Genomic DNA, 10068 nt, shown 5'->3' with positions numbered 1-10068 from the left:
GCTCTCCGGTCCTCCCTCTTCTGCTCTCCAGTCCTCCCTCTTCTGCTCTCCGGTCCTCCCTCTTCTGCTCTCCAGTCCTCCCTCTTCTGCTCTCCAGTCCTCCCTCCTCTTCTGCTCTCTGGAATGTGCCCTCGCCTGTGCTCTTGCCACTGACACTGCTTCTAACAATCACTTATGTATCTACCTAGTGCTTGATGAGATCTATTGATATTTTAACTACTTTTAATTAAAATAAAGGAATGTGCTGGAACTGCAGCATCTTAGATTGTCAGGAACCTAAGCTCCTCTCCCTCCCTTGGAAATGCGGTATCCTTTAAAGTTTGTCATGACCTGAGGAATGCAGTCCTGGATGGGCTGACTGCTTCCAGCCACAGTACAGAGGTACACACAACAAGACTCTTTCCATTCTCTCTCAACCTCTCAAGCCCCCTTTCCACTCCCTCCCATCCCTTCTCTCTCCTTGTCATTCCCTCTGCTGAGAACTAAAGCCTGTGCCTTCTGAAGTGTCTTCAGTCCAGGCCTTGACAGCTCTCCTGAATCTTTGGAGACGGATGCAAAACAGATCCAGATCTGCTGTTGCCCCTTGCGGCTTATGTAGAAGCAATAACTCTGCTTCATGTAAAAGAGGGCGAGAGGGAGGGAAAAAGAACACTGGGAGAGAGACATGTCCTAGGCTATAGGCAGCCCCAGGCATTTTCCAGACCCCAACACATGCTGTGGCTGGAGGAACACACCCACAAGTCACTCTCAATTCCTGTAGAGGTAGAACAACCTGATGGGAGCTTACATGAAACGTGATAAAACTCACAAACAAAACTGTGACCTTGCGTGAGAGTTGGCCAAAGAAATGACAGAATAAAACTGCAGCCCCTGTGACTTCAGAAAGCACAATTTTAAGCACGTGTGAATGAGTGCTGGAATAGAAATGTGAGCAAGAAAACAATACTATCAAGTTTAACACAGGTTTTTCTGGGATTTGTTTATTTGTTTTTGTGTTTTAGAATTAAATGAAGTCTCTAAAAATAAAAATTACAGTTATTAAAAAATCTTACTTGGCAAGTTAATTCCTGGTGATTAAAACTGATTAGAATAAAGATGTCAAGAAAACACTGGTACGGCACAGAAAACTGAGCAGGGTGACTCTGGGGTAATGGGGGGAGGGGTTACGACAGCCGCCACACAATTACTTGGGGTACAGGGGAGACACGTGGTTCAAAGGACTGAACATTACAGAATCTTTATAGAAAATGTTAGGAAAGAACGAGATACACAAATTCTCCAGGTCAGGAAGCAGGACAATTGCCAAATTACAATTTGTGTAATTACAAAAAAGTCCAGTCCTGGGCAGGCTAGAGACAAATGCACACCCTCAAAGAGAAGACAAATTTGAAGACAGCCAGACCTAAGTAGCCTATGACTACTTCTCCAGAGAAACCGGGAGTCCAGAAGAGCATACTCCAGGTTGCACAGAGGGCTGCAGAGTCAGCAGAGCAGTAAGATGCCCAAGAAACACGGGCTTTAAGTGTGCCTGTAATCCCAGCACATGAGAGACAAAGGCAGGGCTACATATGCAAAGCCTGCTTCAACCCTTCCCACCCAGAAGAGACTGCAGGCTTTCTCAGATTATCCAAAGTATAAGAATGCTCCCACATGTGATCAAACCAGACTCTCTGAATGTGGCTGAAATTGGGGACTGACTGAGAAGCCATTGATAATGGCACTGGGACTTGTTTCTATTGCATGTACTGGCTTTTGGGGCCCTAGTCTATTTGGATGCACACCTTCCTAGGCCTGGATGGAGGGGGAGGGCCTTGGACTTCCTGCCATCTCTTAAGAGGGGGCTGGAGAGATGGCTCAGTGGTTGAGAGCAGTGCCTGCTCTTCCAAAGGTCCTGAGTTCAATTCCCAGCAACCGCATGGTGGCTCACAACCATCTGTAAGGAGGTCTGGCGCCCTCTTCTGGCCTTCAGGCATACACACAGAATATTGTATACATAATAAATAAATAAATAAATATTTAAAAAAAAAAAAGACTGGAGGAGGAGGGTGGAGGGTGAGTGGGGGAGCGGGAGGGGAATGGGAGGAGAAGAATGAAAATATATATATAAATATGAATGCTCCCACAAAGTGCAGACCTGCACACATGCACGCATGTGCATCTGTTCACACACATGCACACATGCATACTCTCTCTCTCTCTCTCTCTCTCACACACACACACACACATCAATTAATATTTTTTAAAAGGAGACAAACTGAATTCAAATATATCTGAGTTATCATACCTTTGGGTTCTATTTACTGTGAATGAGCCCAAAATATTCCATGTACTTAAAAACAAATACACAAACAGATAAATGGTTAATCAAGCAGGGATCCACATTCAGAGCAAAGCTGACAATGTTGAGCTTCTGGATTGAGAGCATACAGTTTCAGGATTCCTCCCAATTGTAAAAATGAAGCATTGGCAGTTGGGTTCAAAGGAGAGCCATCTGGGCTGGAGAGATGGCTCAGCGGTTAAGAGCACTGCCTGCTCTTCCAAAGGTCCTGAGTTCAATTCCCAGCAACCACATAGTGGCTGATAACCATCTGTAATGAGGTCTAGTGCTCTCTTCTAGCCTTTAGGCATACACACAGACAGAATATTGTATACATAATAAATAAATAAATATTTAAAAAAAAAGGAGAGCCATCCTTTGAGCCCAACCAACACACATATAAATTTAAAAAATTGTTTTAAGTCAGTTTGAGAAATTACCCTAAAACTTAAGGACAAAGAAAGTTTGATAAAACTGTAAACAAATATGTTACAGGAGGTGTCAGAGTGCCATTGAACCCTCCCCCTTTTTTTAAAGATTTATTTACTTAGTATGTATAGTGTTCTGCTTGCATATGTACCTGCAGGCCAGAAGAGGGGCCCAGATCTCATTACAGGTGATTGTGAACCACCATGCGGGTGCTAGAAATTGAACTCAGGACCTCTGGAAGAGCAGCCAGTACTCTTAACCTCTGAGCCATCTCTCCAGCTCAGAAACACCCCTTTCATTAATTGAGATTCAACGATAAAACTTAAGGCTATACAAGAATTGAACACAACTTTTCTCAAACATAAATATATAAAAAGTCATAAATAAAGCACCAAAAACCTCAATCTAGAACTTGGCAAACGATCACATTTTATTTTTCACCAACATCTCAAGCATGCAGAACAGAGTCTACACCAGCATTACAATGTCTGAAAACCCCCAGAAAAGCTGAAGCGACTGGGGAAATTATGTGTCTTCAAAGCACACACTTCCTTTATAAAGCCCCAGCAAGGAGAACTGACCGTGGATAGCAGACAGAAGCCATGCACTGCTGAGTGATGCTGCACTTCTTATACATCCAATGGCAACAAGGCAACTGCAGCCCAGACAGCTGCACACGAGGACAGCGCATGAGCTTGGAGCCCCAGCCAGATGCTAGCTGATACCCTGCTATCCACAGGTGCTGATGGTCTGTCCCAAAACATTAGGGTGGGCAATGAAAGGACCACACTAGAGTGAGAAAGCCATTCAGCTGGGTAGACAGCAGTAGGACCTACAGACACACTTTCAAGACAAATGTGCTCCATTTTTAAAATGGCCATTTAGGGTGAAAATGGACCAAGAGTGGATTATTTACTTCCTGTTGCTGCAAATGATACCACTGCAATGACACCATGGAATTTTCAAGATTCTTCCTGGATGATTTATTGGAAATACAGTACTAACTCTGACAGACTCCATTTCCATCCACAGTGAGTGTACTGAGATTCTGTCGTGAGAGGTCCACAATGCACGACCCTCCCTCTCCTCCACAGGAGATGCTGCTCCACAAGGAACCTAAGAGGCAGCCCACATGGGTGGAAGGCCATCTTCCTGCTGCTCTGAAGGCAGCTTTTACAGAGTGGGAGAAGCCCAGGCCACCATCTCCTTTCCTCCAGCAATCCATAACTTTGGGTCTATCAGCACAAGCAAAACAGTGTTCTATTGGGAGTTTGCCACCTGGTCTACGGCTGTGATCTAGTCCCTGTGTATCTCTGGAATGGTGCTAGGTGCTCTGTAAACACTTGGAGGCCGTGGATCCCTTGTCACAGGTAATACTCTCTGCTGATATGCCCTAGGTGGACAGCTTCCTCTGAGCTCCAGTTGTCCAGGGCTGAGAGATGGCTCAAAAATAAGAGTACTTACTGTTCTTGTGGAACCTAAGTTCAGCTCCCAGCACCCACGAGGGGCCACTCACAACTTCCTGCAACTTCGGGGGATCATATGCCCTCTTCTAGCCCCTATTCTGTACACACACACACACACACACACAAATAAATCTTCAAAAATAGTAGGTAAAAATAAAACCCAATTGTCTTAAAGAACAAAAATGTAAGCACAGCTAAGGTTAACAATAACAGCATGAGTATGGGGAAAGAAATAGCAAGAGCAACCATATTATTAGACTTCAGATGCTGACGTCGGTACTGGCACATCAACTGTCTGAAATTCCTCTAGAGTTATATTTTATACTTTTAGCAATACCATGAAGAGCCGCCTGGGGGAACAAGATGACAATAAAATTATGACATAGACACTATGATTATACACTAAAATTTTCCTCTATAGAAACAGTATCAACATCCCAACAGGGCTGTCTGATTCCTCTGGAAAGATGAATCCTATCAATATCTGAGCCCAAGTCCTTGGTGCACCCGCTGATTCCACTCAACTAGCAAGTTCCATTCATACCAGCTGTGTGTTGCATTGGTTAAATACTGATTTAAAATACTAAAGAGGAGTATCTGTGAAAATGAAGTACAATACTCTTAAAGATCTCAGTAATAGCAAGCTATTAAAGGCCTGCTTAATTAGAAGACCAAAACAAAAACAAAAGGAAACCAAAAGCACGGGGCAGGAGTCCCCAACCCCAGCCTGTCCATTCAGGCCATACAGCCTCCTTGATACACTGCACTGAGACCTGGAAACATGGATGGTTTCTATGGGAAAAGTTGGGAAAGAATAGGAGCAGAGATGCAAGAGATTTGGCTCCGCAGAATGTCCTGATCGCTATCCCAGACAGACGACATAAACGTTTTGAGAAACAGAGCTGGAGAGATGACTCAGCAGTTAGGAGTGTACATATGTGGTACCTGCAGAGGGCAACAGGCTCACAACAGCCTCTGACTCTAGCTCCAGTAAAGGCCATGGCCTCCATGCACAGACCCCCACAGAGCCACACACCCATATACAATCTAAAAATAAATAAAACAACAACTGACATGAACACACATTTACCTACAGCAGTAGCTCTGTGTGAGTCACTAATGCTTATGGGAGAAGGGACCACCTGCTCTCAGTTTGCTGCCTCTTCTTCAGTAGCTGAGGAGCCTTAGTTGGTGAGGGAGGGCCTACGTGTCTCCTGAGTGCGTGGGGTCACTCAGTGTGCTCCATCTGATCCCACTTGTGTCTTATAGAATCTTGGCTCAATCATGCAATCTCTGTGAGGGCAGTCATCTTGTGTGTGAGCCCCAAGGACTACAGTGAAGACAGAAAAGTGAGGCGAGCACCACCAAGAGTCCTTGCTCTCCGTCACTTCTCTGGTTCTGATCTAGAACCCCACTGCTCAGCAGATCAGCTGAGCAGAGCAAACGAAACTAAGTATAACTGCTCTGGCCCACACTACCACCCTCCCAGCCTTCCTGAAATTGCTGTCCCTGGTCACTCCAGATAGTCTCAGGAATGCACCTGCAGTTGAAATTAGCCTCGGGACATCTCTGAAGCCTGGCTCCAGGTCCGAGTCTAGTGACACCCCCCCACACACACACACACACACCTGCCCCAGGATCTGGAACACTCAAGCAATGGCTGCCCTGCCTCCTCCAGGCTTCTGCTTCTAGGCATGAGCCAGGGGAACATGACTCCAAGAAAGCCCTCTAAAGGAGCTGCAGTGCCCAGGGCCCTGTCCTCTCGAATCTACAGCCCCGAGTTCCCCAGACCTGCAGAACATCGGGAAAGCAACAGGTCAAGAAACAGACAAATTCAACCAAGGAACAGCACAGGCTAGCAGCCAAGAGTGTTCTCTTTGAAGCAACGGAAACACCTCAGTAAAGTGGTTATGTTACAACATGAGGACCTGAGTCTCAGTCTGAGAATCAGGGTAAAAAGCATCCCAAGGCTGGGAAGGCAGAGACAGAAAAATAAACAATGAGTCTTGCTGGCCTTAGTCTGTTTGGTAAACTCCAGGCCTGGCCTAAAAGAGATAGTATCTTCTTCTCTTTCTCCTCTTCCCCCAGGGCATCCTCTTGGACACCAAGTAGCAATGTTAAAATTCCAGCTCAGCTGCTCCCACTCCTAACTTCCCATGCGCAGGTTAGCCTGCTCCCCCAGAGCCTTCTCCCATAGCCACTTCTTTAAGGGAGCTGAAGAAAGGGTGGCTGGTGGCCCTCTCCCTCAAGTGAGCCTGATTCGAGAAACCTTGGCTGGCTATTGGAAAGGTCTGTCTTTCTAGAAACTGAGTGTATGCAAAATGCAAATGTCTTCAGAGCATAGAACAGACAAAGAGGATGACTGCTTCACCGGTACTGGCACCCTGACTCCTGGCCTGATGCCATGCCCAGGACAGGAGCCACAGCCTCAGCCCCAGCCAATTGAAGCAATGGAACCTGAAGACTGATACAGGGTTGATACATACATCCACCTGCTCTTGAGAGCAAACCTCAATGCCTCAAACAGGACAGTGGCATCCACAAAATGTCAAACTATATTTGCTCTTTGGAGAGTGTTCTTGTTATAGAGAACAGCAGTCCGCAGCATGAACTGAAGCATCAGACCTCAGAGCTGAGGTTTCAAACTGACATCAGAGCTCTATTCTGGCACTTGGCCATGTCAGAAATTAATTAACACCCTTGCAAAAAAAAAAAAAAATCACACCTTCATTCTCTGAAAATCTAACGATTTGCAGACTGTCATGTTTAGGTTTCTACTATTTTTCCTCAGGCTGAAATACCAAATCACCCTCTTACAAAAATACCCACTTGACACAATTTACACGTGAAAACATCTTAGCTTTCTCAGTAAATAGAGGGAAGTTGTTCCACCGAGTATAAAGAGGGTGTGAGGACGGTTAAAAGGGTCCCCTGGGCATCTCAGGGAGCACATTAGAGTTCTGGCTTCCACTCATTGGTTGTGTGACCACAGGCAAGCTATTCTGGCAAGTTTGCAGGCCTTGTGCCTTGCCTACAAAATATAGACAGGTCTCACTCTCTGAGGACTTTGGAAAAGATTAAGTGAAAGGAAAAATTAGAATCTTTGCCCCGTTCTTGCTTGAGACAGGTAGATACCAAAAGTAACAGGCCACGGGAACGTCTAGTAACTAACACACAACTGACACCCAGCAGGGAGCAGCATGCAAGGGACTCAGTAGGACAGCCTTGCATGGAGATGGGGAGCATGGCTGTGTCACACTAGGCACTGATGGGGACACATTTGAGGACCAAGGTCACAGCTCATATCAACACCTACCTCCACTTGGAAAGGGAGTCTCATGCTGGCTATGTCCTGCTGCAGCCTGTAGCTCATAGCCCAGCTTTCACAAGCACCCTTTGGTAAAGAGAGAGAAACCCAACATAAACCTTAACTTCCCATGTAGGCCATGGGTCATCAATTCATTTATTTATTCATTTAGTAATCTCTTTTAAATAGAAAAATAGCCAGGCTGTGATGGTACACACCTTTAACCCCAGCAGAGGCAAATGAATCCCTGAGTTTGAGGCCAGCCTGGTCTACAGAATGAGTTCTAGGACAGCCAGGGCTACACAGATAAACTGTCTCAAAAAACAAAAACAATCAAAAAATAGAAAAATAAAGTTGGGTAAAGGTACTTGCCAACAAATCTGATGACCAGAGTTCAGTCCCAAGGACCCACATGGCATAAACAGAGTGCAGATTCCCATGGGTTGTCTTCTGACCTCCACACACACACACACACCGTAGCAATTGCACACTCACGTGCACACACATACACACACATTCACTCATATATACACATGCACAAAATGAATAAATGTAACATTTTAAAATAAAATAGAGAGGGGAGCTGGTGCAACTGATTGCCCTGTGGTTTTTCAAGTTGGGGAAAGTAGACATCCTTCCCTATGGCCAGTCTTATACAGCAAAGTCCCAGTAGGCCTGTTTAGCACCTCGCACGGCAGTCTGTTCGTGTTACCCTTTCTGCCCACGCATTTTATACTGTTACCCACATCCTCAAATGGGTCAAGGACACTGCAAAGAAGTTAAACATGGACACTGGTTCCCTGGGAAGAACTAGGACTAGGTTATCCTCCACCGTGGCACTCCCCCCGCCTGCTGTCTCAGGGAGGGTTGTTCAGTTTGGAAGAACTGTATTAGCTGATGGTTCATAAAGGATTCTTCTGGCCCCAGGCCTGAAAGAAAGGGAACAGCTTTGTCTGCACACACATGGCACTGGGAGGTTGTGGCGTTCCCACATCTCAGAGCTTCACCTGGACAGGTGCTTCAGCACCTTGAGTGACCAGTCTCCCTCACTGATGAGGAGGAGGATGGCTACTGGCTCACTCCCTAAGAGTGTCCACGGAGGGAGGGTGCTCCTGACTAATTGGTCTGCCTCCTCTCTGACCATTCTAGCAGTAACAACCAAGCCTTCTGGTTTGGGGGATGCTCTTTTTCAATTTGATGAAAGGCTTCCTCAAACACAGCTGCAATGTGGCAACACCCACTGGGACGCAGTAAGAGACCCACTGCTGAGGACGCTAGATGGCAGATGGCTCCTCCCATTCCATTCACCTGTCCACCCAGGGCCTGGGTTCTGCACATACATGAATGGTTCCTCCCATCCACCTATAAACCAGGATTGGGTTCTGCAGACGCACGGTCTGTTCCACTACAGGGCAATTTCTGGATCCTGGTCATCTCCCACGGTTATTTCTGCTCGCAAGGCCCCACTGAACAGTACTCCTTGTCAGTCTCCTGTTGGGGCCTGAGCACTGATGAACTGTCTCCTGGAACCAAGCAGGCAAAAAAGGCTGCCTGAGCCCCACTGGTACCTGGATTAGCTTTTCTCCTCTTTTCACCTCTGTCTGACTAAAACAACCTAGAGGAAGAAGAATTGACTTGCCTTGGTTTCAAGCCATGGTCACAGGCTGTTTTCTGTGTGCCAGAGACAAAGGTGAACATGGGGCGGAAAATACACAGCAGTTCAGCCATTCAGTTTCTCACCTCAGAGAGAAAAGCAAGGACCAGAGACAAGACAGTTCAAAGACAGACCTCCAAAGCCTTGCTCCCTCCAAACAAAGCCAGTCACCGATAGTTCACTTAGCTATGAACCCCCAAGATGTTAGTAAATTCATGACCCAGCCTCCTTAGCCAGCTGGGGACCATAACTTAAACAGGTGAGTGAGCTTGGAAGACAGTCTCATAAGCAAACTGGCACCAAGGTGTGACAGTGCTTACTGGGGACAAACGACCTGTCTTTGCCCCCATGATCACAACTTAGTTAGATCTATTCTAGCCCATGTGAAATCACGGCTTGGCTCACACTCATGCTAGAAGTCGACTTGGTAACTGGAAAGGTAAGAAAACTGCATTTCTCTTTTCACACAAGGTGCCCCTGGTTTGGATGGACAGATGAACACACACGCGCGCGCACACACATACACACACACCCCGAAGTTAGCTGACCTAGACATCCGCAGCCAGAGCACACGTCCTTGAGGAGCGAGGTCCACAGGCAGTCCTGAGGTGGACTGGCTTGTGCACACATATACATGTACGGAAGGACTACAGCCTTACAAAGGAGCAAAAGCAGGAGAAGGAAGCAGGGCACATCTCCTCAAAGACAGCCACACAGGAAACCCTCAGCCTCCACAGGTGTAGAACAGTCTTGACCACAGCAAAGCCCTGCAAATGACCCTCCTAAATTACTAAACACCGTTCTGTAGGAGTAAGTCACAAACAATGCCACAGCAGTTTGGAATTATGATTAATAGGGTATTATTTATTTAAAGGGGAAAAAACTTACAGATCAC

General features: G+C 46.3%; 1 protein-coding gene across 2 annotated transcripts in view; it reads right to left on the bottom strand.

Annotated features, from left to right (window-relative positions):
- The window catches only part of Eipr1 (EARP complex and GARP complex interacting protein 1), a 112450-nt gene that overhangs the window by 55249 nt on the left and 47133 nt on the right, over positions 1-10068 (bottom strand). Inside the window, exon 2 of one of the 2 annotated variants that reach the window (XM_026786014.1) lies at positions 7529-7606. The exons of the other annotated variant lie outside the window; for it this stretch is intronic. The gene's annotated coding sequence lies outside the window, so the exon portion shown is untranslated. The remainder of the gene's footprint in view (positions 1-7528; positions 7607-10068) is intronic. 2 annotated transcript variants of the gene reach the window in all.

This window comes from Microtus ochrogaster, linkage group LG3 (assembly GCF_000317375.1).
Source record: "Microtus ochrogaster isolate Prairie Vole_2 linkage group LG3, MicOch1.0, whole genome shotgun sequence".
In the NCBI taxonomy this organism is placed as follows: domain Eukaryota; kingdom Metazoa; phylum Chordata; class Mammalia; order Rodentia; family Cricetidae; genus Microtus; species Microtus ochrogaster.
This window is presented reverse-complemented; position numbering and strand designations above follow the sequence as displayed.